Source organism: Macaca fascicularis, chromosome 6 (genome assembly GCF_037993035.2).
Source record: "Macaca fascicularis isolate 582-1 chromosome 6, T2T-MFA8v1.1".
Lineage (NCBI taxonomy): Eukaryota > Metazoa > Chordata > Mammalia > Primates > Cercopithecidae > Macaca > Macaca fascicularis.
In genome coordinates, this window is record NC_088380.1 from 39,125,505 (window position 1) to 39,151,633 (window position 26,129).

The window sequence follows — 26,129 nt, forward strand, 5'->3', positions numbered from 1 at the left end:
TGAGCCCAGCTAGAGACTAATTTCTTGTCTTCTTAAGCAGCTAGATGTGACCATGTGATTCTGTCTGAACCAAAGGGACTCTCACTCGTGCCTTAGGTGATGGCTGGCTGAAGAAATCTTGGGGGCCATATATTGAGCATAATGAAGCTGTCCTACTGACCCAGGTTACTTATTCTGGACTGTTAAATGGGAGGGAGATAAATCCACATTTTAGGTAAGCCATGGGGTGTGTGTGTGTGTGTGTGTGTGTGTGTGTGTGTGTTTAACTTGAAGGGGATCAGGATATGCTACCCCAAAATATGCCACTTTAACAAAAGGTTTATTTTGTTCTGAAGGCAACTGAAAATCAACAGATGTAGAAGAGTTCTCCACCCTCCCTTTATCTGCCTAGAAGCTGGGCATGAGTTTCCCTTTGTTACGGTGTCTATCTCCTGTACCAGGAAGAGGAGAGCAACTTATATCACCAGAGATGGAGAGTTGGCACCAAGATAAATCTGCATAACAGACCTTAGGAAAAGGACCTTTATCTTCCATTAGTTTTCCCCATATATTTCCTACTTATGTCCCCATGATTTATCATCCCTTGAAGTTCAAACTTTCCTTTATTAAAAGTATATGTAAACTAGAAGTCTAACTACTTCTTTTCAGTGAACTCCTGTGCATATAAATATTAGCAAAAATGACATGCTTTTTCTCTCATTAATCTATCTTTTGTTAGTTTAATTCATAGGCCCCCAGATACTGAACGTAAGAGGACAGAGGAAAAGTTGTTTCTGACTCTACCCTAAACAATATAACGGTCACAAGACATATTGCTCTCCTTGATAACAGTGGCTGTGTGGTCCAGCTGCCACACAATGTCCAAGACTGGTTTCACAATGACAACTGCATCTTTCACGAACAACTTCCATAACTTGTTGTCTGCCTATTAGAAGTCTCCTCTGACTAGAATGACATCGAAAGATGTTTCTCTTTTATATCTCATGACATCTGAAGAATTTGGGGCAAGAATGAACAGCACCTTGTAGGATGCTCTTGGAAACTCTGTCTTCTTGGAAACAGTGCACATATTCCCCATGATCTTCTGCCCTTGGAGTCAGCCAGCTTGCAACAAATTCAAGCTCTACCTACCACTCGATAGCAATGCTACTGAACTGTTCTGTGTCTCAGTTGTAAAATGGGGTAATAATTGTACTTGTCTTCAAAAGTTGCTATGACAATATTTTTAACGGAAATTGTTATGCAAGTTCACATTATTATAATTACACGGTTAAATTATCTTGCTTTTGAAAGTTTTAGGACAAAACATGACCATGTAAACCAATCCTTGGGCCTCTCTCTGGGTCTTGGAAAAGTCTGTGTCATTAGCTTCACAGTAAATCCACTCTGACTACCTCACAGGGGAACTAGAGGATGACACAACATACAGACAGGGCGGGCCACTGGCACAAAGGTAACTTTGTGCTTATTACACAAGGGTGACCCCTCCAGATTGACACAGGGCTCAGGGCCAGGAGAGCAAGGGCTGGATTTTAACCCTCACTATTTTTCTTGGTTGGGGGCCTTTGGCATTGGAAAAACTGGAGATTGCTGATATAGCTGGGGGTTGATGCATTCTACCAAGGTCCTTGGCCAACAGGGTGGAGGTAAGCAGGAACCACATTCAAGTCCCCTTTTCTTGCCAAGTTGTATGTCTCAACATGCAGCTGCATATACCCAAGAATAGGGCATGTTTGGCTTCACACAAAGTCTCTGTCTTTCTGCTAAGGTCTGCGCCTACTTTTTGCTAATGTGTGCAGAGATGCCTTAGAGCTGGTGGGTGGGCCAGCATATTACACCAGTACAGGCAGCAGCCCTGATCTCTGGCACACAATAAGCACTTTACAAACCTAAATGTTCCTTTGTGTCCCTATCCCACTCCCCTTCTTTCCTACCGATGTAAGTTTTCCTTACTTGCTCAATCTGTACAACTCAAGGTCATTAAAAAAGTTAGTTTGCATATTTTCAAGGAAGCAATTGGAAACCTAAGTTGCTCCAGGGAATTGCCGGTAAGTGTGTCCCTGTGCTTCCAGGGGATTCCACATAAGATAACATCTTTGGGGATTTTGCCAGATTCCTTGTCTATATGCACTGGTGCACTGTGACAAAGATCCTTTGCTTGGCCAAACTTTAGTCAGAGTCCTGAACCCTCTCATGGGTTCATATGTGTATTTCCTTGTAAAATCTAATTTTAGCAAGAACCCTGTTAAGTCAGTTTAGCAAGACCATCCCCACCCCACCCACCCTCAATATCTGATCAGGTTCTTCATCGTTCACCATCTCCTAGGTGATGTCTTATCACCCTGGCCTGTCTTCAGCAAGAGTCTTGTGAGGTTGCCTTACACAGAATCCCCCATACTCCTCATGTTTTCTCTTAGTAATTTTCCATCCACTGACCACCATCCTGCTCCTTGGTTATAAATTTCTACTTGCCCATGCTGTATTTGGAGTTGAGCCCAATCTCTCTCTCTCCCACTGCAAAATCCCATTGCTGTGATCCCTATACCTATGAGATGGTCCTGAATAAAGTCCTTCTTACCAGGCTTTATTACTTATCTGTGAACAATTTTTTCTTTAACTAGCAGGGAAGGAATTTTCAGTTGTACCACTCTGGGAATGCCCAGAGCTCATATTAGGCAAAGTCAAGCCAGAGGACTGTGCCTGGCCAGTCTCAGGTGGTGATGGTGGGATCAGGTAGCCAAGCATCAAAGTCCTCTAATTAGTCAGTCTTGCCTTTTGCACCTTGGTGGGAAGACGTGAAGCAAATTCCTCAAATGGCCCGTTCTCTACAAAGCAGCCACTAGAGGGCTCTATAGGGTCTCTCTCTCTCTCTCTCTCTCTCTCTCTCTCTCTCTTTCTCTCTCTCTCTCTCTTTCTCTTTCTCTCTCTCTCTCTCTCTGAGGCTGTAGATTTAGTTCTGTCTGCTTTCTAAGACCTTCTGAAGGGGCAAAGCTGGTTTACTTAGTTGCTTTCTTCAGCAAAATGTATACTGTTCAATAAATGTTGCAACTGACAGATATGTTTCAGCCTTGGCTTCTCCTTCCCAGGGAATAAATCTGATAGGTGATTATGACCACAGCGAATGTGTAAAACAGGGAATGTGGCTAACATATGCTACCAGGAAAAATAAGCACTAAAGAGCTGCCCTCTGCTGATAAAAAAAAGCTTACTGGCATAACTTCAGATTCCTAGTCTGTAACAGCTTATACTTTCGATGGTCTGAGGATTTCTTTTTCACTTAAAAAAAAAAAAAAAGCATTGACTTTCAAGTTATCCACAGTTTTTTTTTTTTTTTTAATGTGATCAATTAAGAAAACTTAGCAATTTCTTTGAAGGTGTAAAAAATAAAGTAACTTATAACTCTACTATTTAGAGATAACACAAATAACATATTTTCTATTACCTCTCAGTCTATAAGTACGTATATACATGTATGATTTTTTTTTCCCAAATTAGAATCCTGAGTCTACATTCTTTTCACTTACCATTGGCATTTTCCTGTCATTAAATACTCTTCACAATCTGATTTTTAAAGGCTAAATGATATTCCACTATAAAGATATATCATAATTTATTAACAAAGTTCCTCCTGTGCCCAGTGTGCCCACTCATTCTGCCCACTGCTTTCTCTCCTTGGGCACATAGGATGCTCACATTTCCCTGCCTCACCTGCAGTTCTGCTGGGGCCATGTGACTGGGTTCCAGCTGATAGAGTGTGGGTGAAAATGACTGGCCCGGGGCTGAAAAATTCATGTCTCCCTCTGGCTCTCTTGTCTGATGCTGCAGTAACTTTGGAGGTGCTAGTTGACATGGCTGTAATACTGAAGCAGCCTGGATTGCTGAGTTATCACTTGGCAGAGAAAAGACCATCTAATTGGCATCAGACTATACGATCTGAGTGAGAAACAAGCCTCTGTGAGTTACTGCACTTACTGAAATAGGCCTTAAGTAAACCGACCTAAGGGAAGACCTGCAAGTGGCTTCCAACTTTCCATTATTGTAAGTAAATAGCAATATTTTGGTTATTTCCAATTATGTTGTTGTCATAAATGAGAAATATTTGGGTTATTTTTTCCTATTTTAAGTAAGTGGATAGTTACTATTTTCTTCTTTATATTTTTGTATAATTTTGTAGTTTTATACAGAAAGCTTTTTTTTTTTTTTTTTTTTAAGATGGAGTTTCACTTTTGTTGCCCAGGCTAGCGTGCAGTGGTGTGATGGTGTGATCTTGGCTCACCGCAACTTCCACCTCCTCTGTTCAAGTGATTCTCATGCCTCAGCCTCCCGAGTAGCTGGGATTACAGGCATGCACCACCACGCCCAGCTAATTTTTTTTGTATTTTTAGTAGAGACAGGATTTCACTGTGTTGGTCAGGTTGGTCTCGAACTCCTGACCTCAGGTGATCCACCCACTTTGGCCTCCCAAAGTGCTGGGATTACAGGGGTGAGCCACCATGCCCAGCCCACAAAGCTATTCTTTAAACAAACAAATACTAAAAGAGTGTGGGCCGGTGCACGGGCTCATGCCTGTAATCCTAACACTTTGGGAGGCTGAGGCAGGAGGACTGCTCGGGCCCACAAGTTCAAGACCAGCCTGGGCAACATGGCAAAACCCTGTCTCTACAAAAAACACAAAAATTAGCTGGGCATGGTGGCACATGCCTGTAGTGCCAGCTACTCTGGGGGCCTGGGGCAGGGGGAATTGTTTGGGCTGGGGGTTTAAGGTTGCAGTGAGCCCAGATCGCACGACTCCACTTCAGCCTGGGCAACAATGTTAGGCTCTGTCTCAAAAAAAAAAAAAAAGGAGAGAGAGTGTGTGGAGAGAGACAAGTTGAATTGTCTGCTGAATGACCCTGAAGTTGCCATCTGGTGATGGGCTGACCTAGAACAAGGGTTACCTCTTCCCCATGGGAAGGTCTGTGCCCCAACCCAGTGTTGTATGGGTTGAGGCATCTCCAGCTCTACGAATCTAATTTCTAAAACTGTTGTCAGGTGCTAGGAGCCAGTATTCTCAGACAATTGCTGCACAGCTTACATCTAATCTCAGGCTATTTGGCACCGAAGGTCTGCCTAGCTTACATAAAGCCCATTTGTTAATAATCTCCGCTCATACATACAACACTTTAATTTAGTCTCTCTTTCTCTGTTAATCATCATTTTATTAATTTTAATTTTTAAATAATATATTTATGTAAGTAAAAATTCAAAAGATAGAAAAAGGGAGAGTTAAGACACTCCTCTCTGTCCCTTAGCCACCTGGAGACTTTCCTAGAGGAAACTAATTTTTTTTTTTTTTTTCCTGAGAAGGAGTTTCACTCTTGTTGCCCAGGCCGGAGTGCAATGGCGCAATCTCGGCTCACTGCAAACTCCGCCTCTCGGGTTCAAGTGATCCTCCTGCCTCAGCCTACCAAGTAACTGGGATTACAGGCACGTGTCACCACCCCCAGCTAATTTTTGTATTTTTAGTAGAGATGGGGTTTCACCACATTGGCCAGGCTGGTCTCGAACTCCTGACCTCGTGATTCGCCCGCTTCGGCCTCCCAAAGAGCTGGGATTACGGGTGTGAGCCACCGTGCCCGGGCTGTTTTTTGTTTTTTAAAATATATCTTAAGACATATTTAATTCTTTTCTATCCTCTTTTTCTTTTTAAAAAAATGCATGCTTTATGAACTGTCAAACTTTTAATCATTGCCTATTTCAATGCAAAAATTATCATGTGACATTCAACATCTTTCTTTATATCTGGCTCCAAACCTTCCTTATGAAGAATGTTTTACTTCCTTCCAATAGACACCTCTCTTTCCATTCAGCAGGCCTGGGAATTGCCTCTTCAATAAAGCCTGTTTCCTTTGTTCAGATCTTTGTCCCAGCCTGGAATGTCTGCCTCACTACCTGACAGTCAGTCAGAAATCTCTGGGTCTTCTTTGGTTCCAGCAAGCAATTTAGTTTCTTCTTCTCTTTAAACTGGGAAGTACCACCTTCCTTTCAGCTCTGACAAGGCTATACTGTAGAAAATGGGTCTCCCCTCCCTCCAGTTTCCCTGCAACTCAGAAACCCATTCAGAGCTTAATCAGGCCAGCACTGTCCCTGGAGACATGCAGAGCTGGATAGTACTAATGAAATAGTTGGTAAAAGGATGCCTTCACCAACAAAGTATGCTAGCAAACAATCTTGCTGTTCCCATGAGAAAAATCAGCCCCCCTTGTCAGGAAGAAGATCCCCTTTCAGACACACCCTCTTGCTAAGTTCCTATAAATCTGTTGTTATCTCTATTATCTCTCCTAGGCTTGTACTTTTTCTTTTTCATTCTTAACCCCATCTCCTCTACAGTCAAAAGTCATCACTCCTCTGAACTCCTGAAAGGCTACTGCCTGTGCTTCTCAATCGGTGCTTATCACAAATAGCGTTTATTGTCATAGTTCACAACTGGACAGTAAAATTCTTGACGACAGGGACCAAAGCACAAGTTGTTCTCTGGATTATCCAAAGAACCTAGTGCAATACCCTGTATATAAGCATTTCTAAATATTTATTGATTATAAATTGAATATAACATTCAAAAAATAACAAATGACGCTTCTTCTCCAGCAAGGCATTCTTTGATTTCAAAAATTATTTTTAAGAAATAAAAATACCAATGATAAAAAGTTGATCTGCACAGACAGCTCTGAAATGAAAAGCACAAGCTTCTCTTACCCCTCATCCTTCATCTTTAGAGCTTCTCCATAAGAATAATCTGCTACCAATTTCTTGTAATCCTATCCAGAACATTCTTATGTATCTACTCCATAAATATTAAGAAATTAAATAGATGAATTGGATATACTATATACATATTTCTGACTTCTGCTTTTTCACTGAGTTGTGCATGATGGATATATCTCCATAGGCACATACATGTATAATCTTCCTTCTTTTGAAGGGATGAATCATAGTTTTCAGTCTTCTATTGGCAGATTTTTAGGTTGTTACAAGTCGTTTGTTACTACAATGTTCTTCTAATGAGCATTTGTGTGTTTGTGTGTGTATGTATTATAATTTTGCAAGTATGGATGTTTGTAAGCATAAATATCCAGTCAAGTAGAATATTCTTTAACTTTTTTTTTCTTTTTAAAAACAGGGAAGATTTTCAGAAGAAATTTCCTATTGTCTTCTTTTTGTGGGGGATGAAGTCTCACTCTGTCGCCCAGGCTGGAGTGCACTGGCACCATCTCAGCTCACTGCAACCTCCAGCTCCCGGGTTCCAGCAATTCTCCTGCCTCAGCCCCCAGAGTAGCTGGGACTACAGGCATGCACCACCACACCTGCTAATTATTGTATTTTTAGTAGAGATGGGGTTTCACCATGTTGACCAGGCTGGTCTTGAACTCCTGACCTCAGGTGATCTGCCCGCCTCGGCCTCCCAAAGTACTGGGATTACAGGGGTGAGCCACCGTGCCCGGCCTGTCTTCTTTTTCAAAACATTTACAATTTTATCTTTAGGCATCATGTTCCATGATCTTATGATAGGAAGATAAGTTCTTAAGATTATTTGCGGTTCGAGAGCTAAGAAAGTTGATATAATAACATTTCTTTCTTTCTTGGGTGTGCCATCTTTTTCTCTCTTAGCTTGATTGCTTCGTATTAAATTTAATAAACATGTTTCCCTAGTCTGTTCCCCACATACTTCCCGTGGGAGTATGAAAACTATCTGAGCATTATTCCAAAGTGACTAAACATCATAAGCCACAGTTTTATAATGGATAAAATAATTGTCATTGCATTATAATTGGACAAAAGGAGCTACATTTAAGTAGCTGATAAAACTGGGTATAAAAGTGAGTGTCTTTAGGAAGTTTTTGTTTCAGTGTACATGGAGTTAAGCACAAATAAGATAACAAAGATAAAGGTATAGCTTACTGTAACTCACTCAAATGAATTTTGTGTCTAGCATTTGAACAAAGTTCAGAGGAAATCCAAGAATACATTTAACTATTCTCCTTTTTTGATTAAAATTCTTTCCTTTGTATTATTGTGGTTTGAATATTTAAGCCTTCATTCTAAACTGATATTCAGCCATAATAGATTAACCATACATGATTTCAGAAGGTTTTTACTCAATTTCCAGATTTAGGTCTATGGCAAATGTATTTCAATCTTTTGAAAAACTGCGTTGCATCCAAAAGAATGTTCTATTGGAGAGAAATCTAATTTAGCAGAGAAAACAGTTCATACTAGCTCCTCCCAATAACCTAGTCACTTAGCAGATATAGCTACAATTGCAGGGAGTGCTACTTCTAACCGCTGCTGAATAGCTCCATTGAATTGACTGCCCCTCCTCCACATATAACAATATAAAACACTAGAAAAAATATTGTTAAAAATTAAAAACAATTATCGACAGTGGAGAGTGACCAACACCAGGCAGATCATGGAGGAAAGTCAACACTTGGCAGAGGAAAGGCACGGAGCAACTTTCCCAAATTTTATGACCCTCAGCCCAAGACTAGTGCATGTCTGTGCAATGTGAGGTAGCTAAAACTCTGTTAGAAAATATGCAATATTCCTGGTTTGAAGAACCAGGGGTCAGAGTTCACAGCAACAACATTCTTTGGAAAGTGTGTGTGGGGCGGGGGGGACATAAAGGAGGGAGCAAGAGAGGAAGAAGCCCAAATTCTGTATTTAAAGTAAATACCAATTATTGGATAATCTCTGAACCATGCTTGTGCAAGGCAAACTCAAAATAGTCTGGTTAACATTAAAAAATGAATTCAGATTTGAGCTTCTACTTACTGTAAGCAATATCAGGTTTGCAGTTTGAGCTTAACCACACTGCCTGCCATTTTAAAAGATAATCAGTGTCATTGGAGGAATACAACAGAATCTCCATCACATAATATTTATAATGCACAGGTTGCACTCCAAAATTACTTGACAATCCAAAAATAGGTAAATTTAAAAACCAGGAAAATGTAATCCATTCTTATAAGAGAAAAAAAATCAGTGGAGATTGACTCCAAGATGATGTAAATATTGGAATAATCAAGCAATGTTTTAAAAGCAGCATTTATAATAACTATGCTCAATAAAGCAAAGGAAAATATGCTCATAATAATAAAAAGAATAGGGACAACCAGTGTAGAAATAGACAATATATTTTAAAAGAACAGATTGAAATTCTAGAACTGAAATATACCATATATATGACACAAAATTTACTAGATGGATTTAATAGCCCAATGGAAATAACACAAAAGGAATTTGTAAGCTTAAAGATAGTTCAATAGAAATTATTGAATCTGAAGAGCACAGGAAAAAAAGTTGAAAAACAATAGAGGCTCATGGGCATTTAGGACTATATTAAGGGGTCTAACATACTTGTAACTGGAATTTCAAAAAGATAAGAAAGATAATGGTGCAGAAAAGATATTATAAAGATACACAGGCTGAAAAATTCTCCAATTTGGTAAAAGACATAAATTTATAAATTCAAGAAGCTTAGCAAATGCCAGCCGGGGTAAATAATAATTTTAAAACTTTTAAGCACCTAATTGATAAACTATTGACAATCAAAGATAATGAGAAAATACTTAAACCAGAGAAAAAATGACACATATTAACAGGGGAAAGAAGAATCAAATAATGCCTAACTTCTCATCAGAAGCAATGAAAGGCAGTAAAATGTAGAACAGTATCTTTAAATAGTTGAAAGAAAACAGAATTCCATATCCAACAAAAATATTCCTTGAGGATGGAGTGAAATAAGGATATTGTCAAATAAAATAAGACTAATACTATGTTTCTCCAATAGACTTGCAATAAAAAATATACTAAAGTAAGTTTATTAGGCATACAGAAATACTACCAGAGAGGAGTTTAGATCTTTGGGAAGGATTTGAGAACATTAAAGGTAAATATATGTATAAATATAAAAGAGTAGTTTTCCTCTTAATTTCTTTAAAATACATATTACATTGTGGGTTTTATCTTGTCTGTAGATGTAAAACACTTTACAATTATAGTGTAAAGGATGGGGTGTGTGGTTAAACGGACCTATTAAGTGAAAAGGTACAATACTATTTCAAGTACGCAGTGAAAATTAAGAATGTATACTGTAATCCATAGAGAAAAGGTTAAGACATCATGCAAAGAGGAATAACAAAAAAACAAAGGCAAATACAAATGGAATTTAAAATGTGTTCAAAGCCAGATATGGTGGCTCATGTAATATCAGCTACTTGGGAGGCTGAGGTGGAACAATCGCTTAAGGTCAGGAGTTTGAGACCCGCCTGGGCAACACAGTGAGATTCCAACTCTAAAAAAATTAAAATGGAAATATAAAAAGGTAAAAAGTATTTATATAGTCCAGAAAAAAAAAAAAGAAGAAAAGGAGGAATAGAAAAACAAAACCAGAGAGAACAAAACAGAAAACCTATAGTAAAATGGTAGGCGAAACACAAGCATATCGATAACTGCCTTAACTATAAGTCTACTAAACACTCTCTATCAAATGAAAATGCAGAGATTATCAGCCAACTTTAAAAAAAAAAGTCTCAACTATGTGTTTTCTGTAAGAGATTCAGTTTAAATATAAATACAACTATAGACTTATTTAGGATCAACCTTAAGCCAATAGTTTTCAAAAATCCCGAAAGTTCCCATCTAATTCTCTCCAAAGTATTTCTCTCTCACTGTATTAATGTTCTAACCTTTAGCATTAACAACTGCACTCAAATTTAGTAAGTGCCATAACCATAGGCCAAGAGAATAAAAGTAGCTATCTAAACAAACACATATTCAATATTTTCCCTAAAGTCCCTGAGGGAAAAAAATTAAAAGATCCAGGAAGGTTCTCCTCATTGTCTGGTTTCTGATGACTTCTGGAAGAAGGTGTGAGCACAATTACAACATCCAGAAGAGGGTGGAATGTGCAAAATCAATCAATCAATTTTCAGATAATATGTAGTCTAATTAAGGAATTCCTGCAGAATTATTGTGGATGATATTATTCATCATTTAAATTAACTTAAGAGATTTTGAAAGAAAAACAATTCATCATTAAGTAATTATAGGGAATTCCTAAAATGACAAAATGAGAAAGTCCCACGTAGTCTTCTTACACTCAACATCTTGCTTTGCCACTGCAGAGTCACTTTTAAGGATATTCAGAAGTGTTAGATGTGTAACTGCACCAGACCAGTCTGGTTTAATTTTTTTTTTTTTTCAAATTTTTATTTTAGGTTCAGGGGGTACATGTGCAGTTTGTTATGTGGGTACATTGTGTGTTGTGGGGGGTTTGGTGTACAGATTTTTTCGTCACCCAGGTAATAAGCATAGTACCTGATAGGTAGTTTTTCAATCCTTACCCTCCTCCTCCCTCCAGTAGGCTCTGGTGTCTATTGTTCCATCTTTGTGTCCATATGTATTCAATGTTTAGCTTCCACTAATAAGAATATGCAGTGTTTGGTTTTCTGTTCCTGTGTTAATTTGCTGGTTCAACTTTGTGGTTCAACATTTATGTAGCGAAGCTGTGAGTTGTTTTTTAGTTGCCATGGACCCCCAGGTTGAAGGTCATGTAACTTGCGGAGGCCCAGATGAACTAAGAATGCAACCATGGGCAGAACCTAAATGCTTGGACCACTAAATTAAGAAGTGGACAGCACATGGCAGGATCCAGGATTCAATGAGATTGCGCCCTCGTGTCACCTCATGGCAGGATCCAGTCAGATTATGCCTCCCAGCCTCACCTTACTGCAAGATCTAATCAGGTCACGGCCTCATTACCCTCTGACTATAGAACCTGAGACAAGCGCCGGGTGAGGACACAGATTTGAGCCAGACCCCTGTCTCCTTGCTTGGCAGCCTTGCAATAAATTTTTCTTGCTACAAAAACCGAGTGTTTCGGTGTTTGGCTTTCCACTGCACAGTGGGCAGAAGGACCCAGTTCCATTCAGTAACAGATGTCCTTTAATTAATCAAGCTTTATGGTAAATTTCAGATTAAATTTTTTTTGGAAGACCTGTTTAGCTTTCCACAAAATAATTATTTCCACAAAATAATTTTAGTTTCCAATAAGCTTTTTTTTTTTTTTTTTTTAGAAATAAGGCCAATATCACCACCAATAATAATCACAGAGGCATGCATTAAGGCCTAAAAGTGAATCTTTAAGATGTCAATGTCAGCTGGGCACCGTGGCTCACATCTATAATCCCAGAAATTTGGGAGTCTGAGGCGGGTAAATCACTTGAGCCTAGGAGTTCGAGACCAACCTGGACAACATGGCAAAACCCTGTCTCTATAAAACATACAAAAATTAGCCAGGCATGGTGGTGCATGCCTGTAGTCCCAGCTGCTTGGGAGACTGAGGTGGGAGGATCACTTGAGCCCAGGAGGCGGAGGTTGCAGTGAGCCAAGTTTGCACCACTGCATTCCAGTCTGGGTGACAGAGACCCTGTCTCATTTTTAAAAAGTCAAATGTGATAATATGCTAACAAAATACGGAATTCTACAGAACTACAGAACTTGTCAATGAGGGTAATTGTAAACCATCGTCCACTGCTTAGGTGATGAAGCCACTTTCTTCACAAAATCCCCAATACCTTCAAATTCCATCGGTTGGTAACAAAATGCTGCCAAACTTGTAATTATAGCTATTTATAGTAGTGGAATAAATAGAATCACAATTATATTTCACAATTTACATAGCTGATTTCATAGATGTACGTATACATAGAGATATAGATAAATATAATGTTCCTGACAGTTATAGAACTATTTTTCCTCTGAGAAGTTAGATAGGGTAGCAATACATTCCACTAATCCCTCCTCCGTAATAGTTACACATATGAGACTTTCTGATGGAAGACGGATGAAAGAGGATGGATCGAGAATCATTCTCAGGGTTTTGACTTCACTGTCCAGAGGACACTAAATGAAGGCTGGCCCATTAACTTAGTAAAGATAAAAGGCCGAACCATTCACTTAGTATAATAAAATCAAGTGAGCACAACTGAAGTTTGAATTTGGGCATACTAATTTCGAAGTACAAAGAAATTGGTCTGGAGTGCAGATGAAATCATTGCAATGGAAAGGAAGAGCTGAGAGCCATCAAGGCACAAGTGATCATTGAAATCCTGGATGTGAATGTGATCATTCAGGAGGCCCTGAGGCCCTGGGAAACACCAACATGTAGGGGGCAAGTGGAGAACAAGAAGCCCAAAAATATGAGGGAGGAGGAAGTCAGGTAAATGAAGGAAGAATGGAGAGAGTATTGCTTTTGAAATCAAAAGGAAGACAGAACGTCCAGAAAGAGTGTTTAATGGGCCGGGTGCGGTGGCTCATGCCTGTAATCCCTTGGGAGGCCGAGGAGGGTGGATCACAAGGTCAGGAGATCGAGACCATCCTGGCTAACATGGTGAAACCCCGTCTCTACTAAAAATACAAAAAAATTCGCCGGGCGTCGTGGTGGGCACCTGTAGTTCCAGCTACTCAGGAGGCTGAGGCAGGAGAATGGCATGAATCCGGAGGCAGAGCTTGCAGTGAGCCGGGATCGCACCACTGTACTCCAGCCTGGGCAACAGAGCGAGACTCTGTCTCAAAATAAATAAATAAATAAAAACAGACACACACACACACACATTAAAAAAATAAAAAGTGTTTAATGAAGCAGAGTAATATGTGCCTTGGCCACACACTCTTATCAAAACTAAGCGAGGATGGATATTTTAGCTCTTAGCTTAATAAGCTATTGGTATTTTTCATCCGTTTCCTATTAGCTGTTTTCAGGATAATTGTTTAAAACTAACTTATGGAACATAACCTATGTATCAGTTTCCTAAGACTGCCATAACACATTACCACAAACTTGGTGGTTTAAAACAACAGAAACATATTCTCTTAGTCTGGAGGCCAGAATTATGAAATTAAGATGTTGGCAGGGTTGGCTGCTTCTTAGGGGTTCAAAGGGAGCCTGTTCCATTCCTCTCTCCTAGCTTCTGGCGGTGTCCGGCAACCTTGCCATTCCTTGGCTTGAGTCAGCATAAGCAGGATCTCTGTCTCAGTGGTCACACAGTGTTCTTTCTGGGTGTCTGTGTCCAAATTCCCCTCTTTTTAGAAGCACAGCAGACACCGGATTAATCTCATATGACCTCAGGTTAACTTGATTAAATCTGCAAAAACGCGATTTCCAAATAAAGTGATATTTGGAGGCTTTGGGTATATCTGACTTTATGGACCCAGTGCACTCACTGTTAAGGGTATGATCGCGAATTTATAGGTCCTACTGCAACTAGATTCTAAACTTAAGTATAAATTTAAGAAATTAGAATGGTGCAAAAACAGATAAATTATATGTGGGCACCAAATTTTTACACTTCAGTCTCCTTCAATTGCAATAGGAGCCCAAAATAAGACTCACTTTTTAGAAATTCATACTGGGCTGAATATTTTTATTTGACGTCTCATTTGGTAGAAGAGAGATCCCTTTCAACTGTTTCTATAAACAAGATTTTTTTTTCTCAGTAAAATATAAAATCATAAAGCCTTTCCAACTCTTGGGCTTGGCAGTTTCCATAACCATGCAGATGGCTAAACTAATGGACTCTTTAAAACTCTTCAAGTAATAAGAGGTGCGGCAAAGGACCATACATTTATTGAGACAAAACTACCTTTTATTATCATCAAATATTTACTATGCATCATGGTCTTTGTGGCACCATTAGGTATTAAGTGTATTAGGGCCTTTAGGCCTTTGTTTTAGGAAAAATAAAAAAACAAAAAGATTCCCAGCTTTCCTTGGGATGACATTGGGGAAGAGCCAGATATGTGAACAAACATAAAAGTAACATTTTAAAATAATCCTGACATTATTTTGAGTCATCCAGTCAATTCAATATAGGATTCTAAGATATGTTTATGGTCGATACTTGCTGATGACTCTTGGTTCCCTCCCCCACCCTCCTCCTACAACCTTCCTTTTGTGACACTTTCCAGGGTCCCCAAACTCAAACCAAACTGGGCTCAGCTGATCTGGAGCAAGTCCCCTTGCCTGCTGATCTGTCAGGCATCCAGACAGGTGAGGCTATGGGATCCCCCAGTCCGAGGCTGCCTCGGAAGGCTCCTGTTATCCTCTAAGAGAGGTCAAATGCACCTTTCAAAGGCCCAGACACGGTAAAGATTGAATGGCATTTTTGGCCAGGTGCGGTGGCTCAGGCCTGTAATCCCAGCACTTTGGGAGGCTGAGGCGGGCGGATCACGAGGTCAGGAGATGGAGACCATCCTGGCTAACACGGTGAAACCCCGTCTCTACTAAAAATGCAAAAATTAGCCGGTTGTGGTGGCGGGCGCCTGTAGTCTCAGCTACTAGGGAGGCTGAGGCAGGAGAGTGGCGTGAACCCGGGAGGTGGAGCTTGCAGTTAGCCGAGATTGCGCCACTGCACTTCAGCCTGGGCGACAGAGTGAGGCTCCGTCTCAAAAAAAAAAAAAAAAAAAAAAAAAGTTTGGATGACATTTTTAAGGGGAAAAGTAAATCATGTGTAGCATGTCGTTGCAATGGGAAATAAAGGCTTCGGGACTGTTGCAGCCGAAGAAACTTTGTCGGACAGGGCCTTTCTAGATAGGACGCAAGTAGGGAAAATATGGGGACCCTATGATTCGGTTCAAACACGTTTTCATTGCTCTGGACGCGAAATGGAAACACGGTCAGAAGTTTGGTTAAAGGACTTCTCTTGCCTGAAGATTTTCAGCCGGGGATCTCACGGGTTTGGCCTCTGGGTTGGGATGACAAGTGTCCCTGTGGGATACACAGCCCCAGGCCTCATCAGTCACTCGGCTTCCCTCTGGTTCCGCCGGCTGGCCCGGGCGTCCTCGGCCCGGGCAGCAGCAACGCTGCGCGCAGGGCGCGGAGCCTCGGCCGCGGAGTTTTGGGTTTCCATGTTTCCTTCCCAGGCCTCTCCCACTTCCTCTTCTTACCCGTGCCCGCCCGCCCGCAAAGTCCGGGTTGTGAGGCCGCGCCTCCCGCAGGATCGCGGCCGCCTACCCCCGGGACCGAAGGGAGGGAATTCCTGTGGGTCCCAGGAGTGCCAAGAGTGCGCAGCAAGACGGGAAATTGCAAAAGACCTCACCCCCTGCCCTCCCCCGCGGTTTTCCCGTAACTCCCGCCCCTCGGCGCTTGCCCCGCAGCTGATTCATAGCCCCGGCCCGGGCCGCCTCTGCACGTCCGCCCCGGCGCCCGCACCCGCGCCCCACGCACCGCCGAGGACTCGGCCCGGCTGGTGGAGCCCTTCGCCCGCGGCGTGAGTACCCCCGACACCCCGGCCCCACTCGGCTCGCGCCCTGCCGCAGCGCCGCCCTCGGTGGCTTTTCCGACGGGCGAGCCCGGTGCTGCGCGGGAAAGAATCCGACAACTTCGCAGCCCGTGCCGGCTGGACGCGACCGGGAGTGCAGCCGCCCGTTCCCCTCGGTGCCGCTTCTGCCCAGCGTTTGCTTTGGCTGGGCTTCCACCTGCGCGGGGACGGCGCTCGGAGGGTCCTCGCCCTTGGCCCGCCTACCTGGTGGGTAAACACTAAACGATTCATTCCTTACAGGCCGCACACTGCCGAGTCGCCCATTTCCCAGCCTGTTTGAAATTCACCATCCCAGCGCCTCTTTCTCAAATGATGGGGGAATGTTTGTTGAGTGAAAATTCCCACTTGAACCCCTCTTGCCTCTCTCCCAACACATCGTGTGGGGGAGTTCATTGCTTCCCCTCTCTCTCCTCTCGTAACCCTTAACTCCCACCTGACAGAGCCATTTCTCTGGGAATCCGTGTCTCTCTTCAACCTGGTCCCTAGAGAAGCGGGAGGAGCTCACGCACAGGTGGAGAGAGGAACCGCCGGGCGATGCTGCAGTAGTGTCCGTCCGGGGCGCTTACTTTCTTCTCCAGCTACGTGAGTGGAAGTGGTCCTCTACATTCTGGAAACCTAGGCACAGAGGGGTTCAGGAACTTGTCCAAGGCCATATAGCTAGCTGTGAGGGCACTGAAATCCGAGCCCGGCTTTCGCAGGCCAGGGCTTTACCCCTGACACTGCGATTCCTTTCTCGATAGTTCTTCATCTGCCCGTCATCCACCCACCCATGCATGCCTGCATCCGTCCATCCATCCTGCCTGCCCTGCTGCGGGAGGCACAGTGCTAGGTGCTGCTGATGGAGTGGCTTGGCAACAGACCTGCCTTGAAAACACTTTGGGAACAAGATATTCAAGAGAAGTAAATGGAAGGGTCTATGTAGGCAGAGAAGATAGAATTGAATGTGGGATACTTAGTTTGAGCTAGAAGGAATTCTGATGGAGGAGAAAGAAATTATTGGGTCTTATTCCCAAGATTGAAACTGACTTTGGAACACGGGTCAAACTACTTATCACCTCTTAGATTCCTTGTCTGCAAATAATAATGGTTCATACTTACTGTGGACCAGCCCCTATTCTAAGCACTTGACATATGCTAGCTCATTTAAGCTTCATGAGTGAGGCGGGTACTAGTTTTTTATTCTTATTTTATTGAGGAAACTGAGGCCCAAAGAGGTTTGTAACTTGGCTAGGGTCACACAGCTAGCAGGTGACAGTATCGGGATTTGGGTTTGGAGTCTGCTCATGATCCCTGTGCTGCAGCTGAAACTCTAAGACTGGGTAGTGTGTTTCATTATGATTCCTGCTTTGTCTCTCTCCTGGACTGCTATAAAATGCACTCAGAGCCCTCGATGTTCCCAAACTCTGCTGTGTCTGCGAATCATTTCTGGAGCTTTCAAAGCATCAAACTCCAACCACAGCCACCTACTCAAAATCTTCAGGAAATCATCAGTTGCATGATTCCCACATAGCATTTGTTCAGTGCCTTCAGTGGCAGGAAGCTCACCACCTCACATTTTATTGTGGGAAGAGCTAGTTCTCAGCTGTAAATTGCCTCCATGTGACTTATATCTTGGTCTCAGTTCCCGTTTGTCCCAGCAGGTTTGGCTAAGCCTTTTGTATCAAAGGTTGCTTTGAGAGAAAAGGCTGGTTTTGGGTGTTTCTTCCGCAGGGACTCGAGCCACATTGGGGAGAACACATAAACACTGGATATTTCCCCCTCTACCCTTTTCTTTAACCTGAACAGACCAGGAACACATGCAGAGGTGTTCCTGGATCTCTCATATTTTTGTAACCCTTTTGTCCTGAGGACAAAACCGAATCAGAACTGTTACGGTTTTGAAAGAGGAATCAGTGGTACTGTATTTGACAAGAAGAAGGAGTATGTTTTCCCTGTGGAAAAGGTCTGGGGCGTTCGTTGGCTGCAATAGAAGGGAATCTTAGTGAGTGTGGTCTCGCTCACTTACAGGAACGGTGAGCCTTGGCCCTCCTTTCCCTGGGAGAGGAAATCCTGAAAAATCCTTAAATTTCTTAAAAAATGTGCCAAATGGGGGGAAAAATCCCAAACCAAAACAAATAGAATATCACGGCCTTGCTGGAGAAACCCCCTCCTCCAAGCAGGCTTCTTTGTAGCTACATGAAGGGAGAATTTTTTTCCAACAGCTGTGTCGGTGGCTTCATAGCCTTCCTTCCCTCCTCATTTTAGTTCTACTGGTCGCTCTGCATTTGTGCACTCCATGTTGTATTCTATTTTTATGTTTTAAAAATAATACAAATAATAACTCATTCTCAAACAATATAGAAGTGAAGTGAAATGTAGACGTGCCATCACCATCCTCCCTACTGCCACTCAGAAGAGGGAAGGTTAAGTTTGATAATACCATTCTAAGGTTTGTTTTTCTTTTCTATAGATTTACATAATACTACATATACATATGTTTTAAATATGCAAATGATCTTATTATACTTATTGTGCAGCTTACTTTTTCACTTTCCAAGTCTTAGAGACCTTTCCATTGTCTCTCTGTACCTTTTTTGTTAATGGCTATGTGTTGTTCTTCTTTTGTGTGTGTGAGATGGTCTAACTCTGTCACACAGGCAGAGGTACAGTGTCATGATCATGGTTCACTGCAACCTCGACCTTCTGGGCTCAAGTGATCCACCTCAGCCTCCTGAGAAGCTAGGACTACAGGCACATGCCACCACACCTGACTTTTTTTCTTTTTTCTTTTTTTTTTTTTTTTTGTACTTTTTGTAAAGATTGGGTCTCTCCATGATGCCCAGACTGGTCTTGAACTTCTGGGCCCAAGCAGTCCATCTGCCTTGGCCTCCCAAAGTGCTGGGACTATAGGCGTGAGCCACTGTGCCTGGCCAGCTACATGTTATTCTAAAGTAGAAACAGAATGTAATTTATCCATCCTTTCCTGTATTGATGGACACTCAGCATTAGCAACATTGCTTCAGGGCAGATCACATATTCATCTTCCTGCTCAAGTGTGAATATTTCTGTGGAAGAGAATCCGAGGAGAGGTATTCTTGTTGTTTCAAAGGGTTTGCCCATTTTTCCACTTGATAGATACAAAGTGAAAGGTAAAGATGTAACTTAATTTTTTTGTAAAGTTTAAGACAGTTGATCCAATAGCATTTATTTAATAATTCGTCTTTTTTCCAACTCATTTGAAATTCTGTTTTTATCATTAAATAAATTCCTGTTTGTAAAAGGGTCTGTGTCAGGACTCTATTCTGTTTCATTGATCTTTTTTTTTTTTTTTTTTTTTGGTCTTTTCCTATACCAGTATCACTCTAAGTTAACTACCGTAGCTTTATAGTGTTTTTAAAACTCTTGTAGCATATATTTGTACTTTGAAAAATAACTTTTTTACAAATCACATACATTTTCTATTTACAAATAGCCTGTCAAGTTTAATACAATCCTATTTTTAATTAAGATTTTATTGAGTTTATAATTGTTAGCAATTTTTAATGCTTTAATGTCAACTTTAGTATGAGCTCCAAGCTTTAAGGAAGCTGTGTCATGTGAACTTTGGTTAATGACTTATCTGATTTCAAATACTGGCTTCACATCAGATTAACTGGGTCGCTTTGGATAAGTTACTTTTAAACTTTCTTATCCTTTATTTCCTCCTTTGTGAATGGGAATAATAATATAATCCTTTTCTTAGCACTGTTGTGAGGATTCAATTAATAAATGCATGTAAGTCACTTAGCAAAGCACCTTGTAGAGAGTTAGTATCTAATACATGCTAGCTGGGATCTTTTTCATAGTTATATCTTACTCATAGTTTTGCAGAGTGCCCTACTGGTAATAGGAACCAGTAAATAATTTCCTTTATTTATTGATAGTATCCTAAGAGACAAAAATATATCATATATTTTAAATATAGCAGTGTTTCTCAAACTTCACTGTGCATATGAATCACCTGAGGAGACTGTCTAAATGCAGATTCAAGAGGTCTAAGGTCTGGCCTGAGATTTTGCATTTCTAACAAGCTACCAGGTAGTCTTTATACTGCTGGTCTTTTGTCCACACTTTGGGTATACAGTCTTGCACTACTATTTAAAGTTATGCTGCTAGTGATAGTACTTCTTATTTGTAATGAATGTGATTGACAGGGTTTGTAAATTTATTCTTTTAAAATTACATGCTAAAGAACTAAATTACAGTTGTTTTCTTTTCTTCCTTCTTCCCTCCCTCCCTTCCTTTTTGTTGAAAGAAAGAGGGTTGGTGAGATCGCTAAATAGAATACCTGGCTGTGTTCTTAGATCTGGAATCATTGAGGCAATTAACCATCTGAATTATTTTAAACTGTTGACTTAAGATGAAGACAGTCACATAAAATATATGCAGCCTGAATATGACATTTAATGTCAACTAAAGAAAAGCACAATTGTAAGTGGTTCTGCAAATAGAAAATGTAAGACATGAAGAACACTTGGGAAAATGTAAGACAAAATAATTCTCAGAAAACAGTGATTGAGGTTCCATTGTTCATGTGTATGCCAGCTTTTGAGAAGATGTGTATCGACAGAAGTTATGCTTTCTCGTGAGTAAATTTTTCATACACCATGTTATTTCTTGGTCACCTCTTTCTACTTTCAGCCTCCCTAATGGGGGATTTTGAGCAAGTTTACTTCATATATATACTTCAGGGTGTCCGTCTGTCAGCAGGGGATGGTAGTATGATTTTTCTACTCAGGACATTGGCTACTTTTTGCATTTGGAAATGGATCATTAAAGTATCTACACTCTCTCAGAACCTAAGAGGTTACATTTTCTGTACAGAAACACACGGCATCCTCCCAGGTTGATCTAGTATGTAAAAACTGTCAGCCTTTTTCAAGTCTGTTCAATACCATGGGTTGGATTGGAAACATAAACACTGTCAACTAGTTTATTCGTGTTGCGATATATGGTTTCAAGTGTGGAAATAAGGAAATTGTCACTTGCACAAGACTGAGCTTAATATGTTTAAAACATGCACACACACACGTTTTTTTTTTTTTTTTTTTTTTTTTTAGACGGAGTCTCGCTGTGTCTCCCAGGCTGGAGTGCAGTGGCGTGATCTCGGCTCACTGCAAGCTCCGCCTCCCGGGTTCACGCCATTCTCCCGCCTCAGCCTCCCAAGTAGCTGAGACTACAGGCGCCCGCCACCACGCCCGGCTAGTTTTTTTTTTTTTTATATTTTTAGTAGAGACGGGGTTTCACCATGTTAGCCAGGATAGTCTCGATCTCCTGACCTCGTGATCCACCCGCCTCGGCCTCCCAAAGTGCTGGGATTACAGGCTTGAGCCACCGCGCCCGGCCACACACGTTTTAAGGAATGCTTAATGTTGCAGAATTGTATAACTTGAAATGAGTTGTCTATAATTTCTCTTATTCTGGCCACCTCCCTCCCTCCATCTCAGCTCTAAATTTATAACTTAGTAAGTAGGTGTGTCTTTTGGGGCCAGTGTGGATCCCTCAAGTAGAAGACAGCAAGACAGAAACACATGTGCAGGAGATTTACTGGGGAAAGGACTTGTAAGGGGAAGGGGAGTAATGGTAGGCACAGAGCCTTCAGACCCAGTGCAGATGTGATGCCTGTGGAGGGAGAGGGAGAGGAAGGAAGGTGGGAAGGAGTTGCTTCCAGCAGCAGCTATTGACTGGGAGCAGCCTGGGGTGTGTGAATGTTCAGCAGATCTGAAGGGGCAGTGTCTGAAGGCTGGCAGTCATCTGTGCTCTCTTGAAGGGAGCACTGAGGGGTACAGCTGCATACTGCCACACTTCTCTTTCAGAGATGTTATTAAGTGTATACTGTTTTGAAACTGACTTATTCACTGATGTGGTTTGGCTGTGTCCCCACCCAAATCTCATCTTGAATTGTAGCTCCCATAATTCCCTCATGTTGTGGGAGGAACCCAGTATGAAATAACTTAATCATGGGGCAGTTTCCCCCATACTGTTCTCATGGTAGTGAATAAGCCTCACAAGATCTGATGGTTTTTAAGGGGAAACCACTTTCACTTGGCTCTCATTCTTCTCTTGTCTGCCGCCATGTGAAATGTGCCTTTCCCCTTCCACCATGACTGTGAGGCCTCCCCAACCACGTGGAACTGTGAGTCCATTAAACCTCTTTCTTTTGTAAATTGCCCAGTCTCTGGTATGTCTTTATCAGCAGTGTGAAAACGAACTAATACATTCACTCAGTATTTTAGAATATTTTTCCATGTCAGCGTATGGATCTAGTTCATTCTTTTTAACAGTTGCATGATGTTCCTTTGTAGAAATGCACCATAATTATTTTTCAGTTCCTTTTTAAAGGCTCTTGAATTTTCATTTTTTCCCTCATGTACACAGTGCTATAAGAGTCTTTAAATACATGTGCATACAATATATAAGGTGACTCTATCTGTCTTATCTATCATCTGTAGGACAAAATTTCAGCAATACAATTATAGAATTATTTCTGGATCAACAGAAATACACATAGAATTTTAGTAGATGTGGTCAAATGGACCTCTGTAAAGTTGTATGCTTTGATCATTAGTGAGTCACAATGCTTACTTCTGTAAACTCTTACCAGTGTGAGGCATTAAGACCTTTTTAAACATTACCAATTGGATACTACATAGACATCCACAGACATATACACACACAATTGTCTTTAATTCTTAGTGATCTTGCCAAGTTTTTTGTGGGGGAGGGTGATATTGTATTTCCCTTTTTTCATGAATTATGTATTCATGTTTTTCTAGAGTTGTTTACCTGTTTTTACTTATTTCTAAGAACTCTTTGTATATGAGGGATAACTCTTTGTGATACACATTGAAACTATTGTTTTCATTTAAAGCACTAAAATGTTTCAGTGTTTATTAATCAGTATAGCTATCTTTATCTTTCTTCACCCTCCCCCTACAATCCTTATCTTTTTTGCTTATGGGTTTCATATCATGCCTAACAGATTATAAAACTGTTTACCTAGGATTTATTCTAGTAATTTTAACGGCTTTATTTCTTGCATTGATATCTTTGTTCATCTGGAATTTATTTTGCTGAAGGAAATGAGGCAATAGCCATAATAATAAAATTAACATTAACTGGATTTGCTATATGTAGGTTCTCATAAGCCTGTTTAATCCTCATGCCAATGCTATAAGGTAAGTTATTTTATTTTTCTCTTCTGTAGAAAAGGAAATTGAAACCTAGAAGGGTTAAATGACTTGTCATTGGCCATATCATTTTTAAGTACCGAAACAGGAATTTGACCCTAAGCATTTTATGTCAGAGTCCATGGTACTTAATTATTAATATTCCAGCTTCCTTTTCCCACAAGTCTCCAGGCTATTGTTCTAGTACCATTTTGGGGAATGATTTATGTTTTCTCAAAAGTGATTTAAAATATCACCTTTAGCATATGTACATATATTTTGGATTCAGAATACCCTTGGATTCATGTTTTTCATTTTTTTATTTGGCTTCATTTACCTCTTAGAGACACAGCTTTCATCCTAGCTGATGTCACAAATTCCAGAAATCTTGAACTGAACATTGCTTTTTAAAAAAATCAGTTATTCATGAGCTAATTCAATTTTATAAATCAGGATTTGCCTTATAACTCTGGTGGAAACACTTAACCATTATCCAGTGGACAGATTCAAGAGGTGGGGTGTGGGGGATGGATGTGAAAGGAGAAATGCTCAAAGCTTCCCGTGACTGTAGCGTCTGACTGTGGAGCTTTGAGGAGGAAGGGAATTGGAGTGAACACTTGTAAGTAATCAACCCTATGCTATAAGGTAGAGGCCTCTTCAAAGCGGCTCTCAAATATAACTGGCAGTACTCTAAAAAAAAAAAAAACAAAGATAACTGAGCTTGAGAATCATAGAGAACCTGCAAGAAGTAGCATTCAACTCTTTGTGCTGCTGCACAGGACTCTTTCATAAATGCATACACCCAGGCACAAGACTTCCAAGAACAGCTTCTTCCTTTAAAATGGCGTTTGCATAAGACATCATCAGGTCACCCAGCCAGTTTTGAAGAGTTTGGCAATACACCCCTGTTCTTCGGAAGTGAATAACTCGGAAGTGAATAACTCTTATCACGCTGCTTCTCATGGGCGTTATTTGTGGTGAGGAAACTTCCCAGGAATATTTGACAGAACAAGAAGTGTGGTGAGGAAGGGCAGACTAAAATCCATTTAAAAAGTTGTGTTTCATTAGGCGTGTGATATTTTTCTGAGGGATTTTCATAAGCATCTTTATTGAGAATGAGATTTTGCAAAAGACAAGATTTGAATAAGAAGTTTTACAAAATCAATGGGTAATTTTTCTTCCCTTCTTTTGCCCTGCAGAGAAGGAAAGTCAATGCAAGATTTATAAATTAGGCAATATTTGACAATAGTAAAAGTAGAAAGGCCTGAACAGGAATCTGTTTTCATTAAAACAAGATTTAAAGCAAAGAAGAGAGAACGTGAGAAAATTAGTACCTATTTTTATTCATTTACCAAATACTTACTGAATAGCAACTGTGTTCTGGGACTGATAGACAATGGGGAATAAGATCCAGGCCTGCCTGCAAGTGGCTCATAGTCTGGTTGGGAATGATGGAGACCTGAAAAGGAGAGAGAAATGAAGAACAGATTTGGGGAAAGGACCAAGTAGTGGGGATGAAGCAGGAAGTATTTTTTCCCTTTCTAAATTCTGCTGCTTCACACTTCCCTGACTTCCTTTTCTCACTGGAAGTTGGAAGGAGCAATGCTCCTCACTGACAGTTGTGGAGAAAGCCGACCGGGTGGCTGAGAGGGCCGACTGCCTTTCCTGTGCCAGAAGCAGAGCTGCAGAGGAGACACCACCAAGGTTGTCCCGGCCAGAGCAGCAGTGAGACTGTGCCGGGGCTGCAGGGCTGTGCAGATTGCTCACCCCCACCATACAGCCCTCATCCTTGAGGCGAACTAGGAAAGCCTGGCCCCATCTTGGATTTTCACTTGATCTGCAGGAGAGGCCACAGTAGAGGGTGTGGAGCAGCCCAGAGCTTCGTGTGCAGGCCTCCTCTCTTTTCTGTCTGTACTTCCGGTTTGGTGATGGTCTAGTCCCATGGGTTTAAGTACTATGTGTAAGGACGGAGGATGCGCCTGAATGTATATGCCTAGCCAGGACCACTCCCAGACCTCCAAACTGTATCCAGCTAGCTGCCTGACATCCTTTCCTGGAGATGAAATAAGCATCTTGAACTTAACATGTGACAAATTGAACTCTTGATACAGACCACGAGGTCTGTTCCTCCCACACTCCTTTGCTTCTCCATAAACGGTAATTACATTCTTCAAGGGGCTCTGGTCAAAACTCCTGTAGCCATCCATGATGTGTCACCACCCCTGTCCTGTCAGCTCTATCTTTAAAATCACTCCCAAATTCCACCCACTGCTCACTGCTTCCATGACTGTCACCTGCTCTGAGACCCTCATCATTCTTGTCTGGACCATTGCACTAACCTCCCTAACCTCCACTGCCAGCACCACACACCCCACCCCCACCCCCCACCTGTTGTCTGTCACTTCACTGTCGTCTCTTCAGTCTCTCATCCTTGCTGGCTTCTGTTCAATGTAAGCCAGACCACGTTACTCCTCTGCTTAAAATCTACGGTGGCTCCCATCTGGCTCAGAGCAGAAGCCCAGGCTCTTCCCAGGTTTGCCTGCTCTGTTCTGCCTGTCTGCATGCCCTCTGTTGTCTTCTT

The 26,129-nt window shown here is 41.3% G+C and overlaps 1 protein-coding gene across 16 annotated transcripts in view; it reads left to right on the top strand.

The window, feature by feature from the left end:
* Positions 1-16,195: 16,195 nt before the first annotated feature.
* OSMR (oncostatin M receptor) overlaps positions 16,196-26,129 on the top strand; it is a 95,598-nt gene continuing 85,664 nt past the window's right edge. For 11 of the 16 annotated variants that reach the window (XM_073993340.1, XM_073993341.1, XM_045393652.3 and 8 more), the window contains exon 1: positions 16,196-16,568. The gene's annotated coding sequence lies outside the window, so the exon portion shown is untranslated. The remainder of the gene's footprint in view (positions 16,569-26,129) is intronic. The other 5 variants (XM_073993342.1, XM_045393653.3, XM_073993334.1 and 2 more) reach the window with 1 other exon arrangement.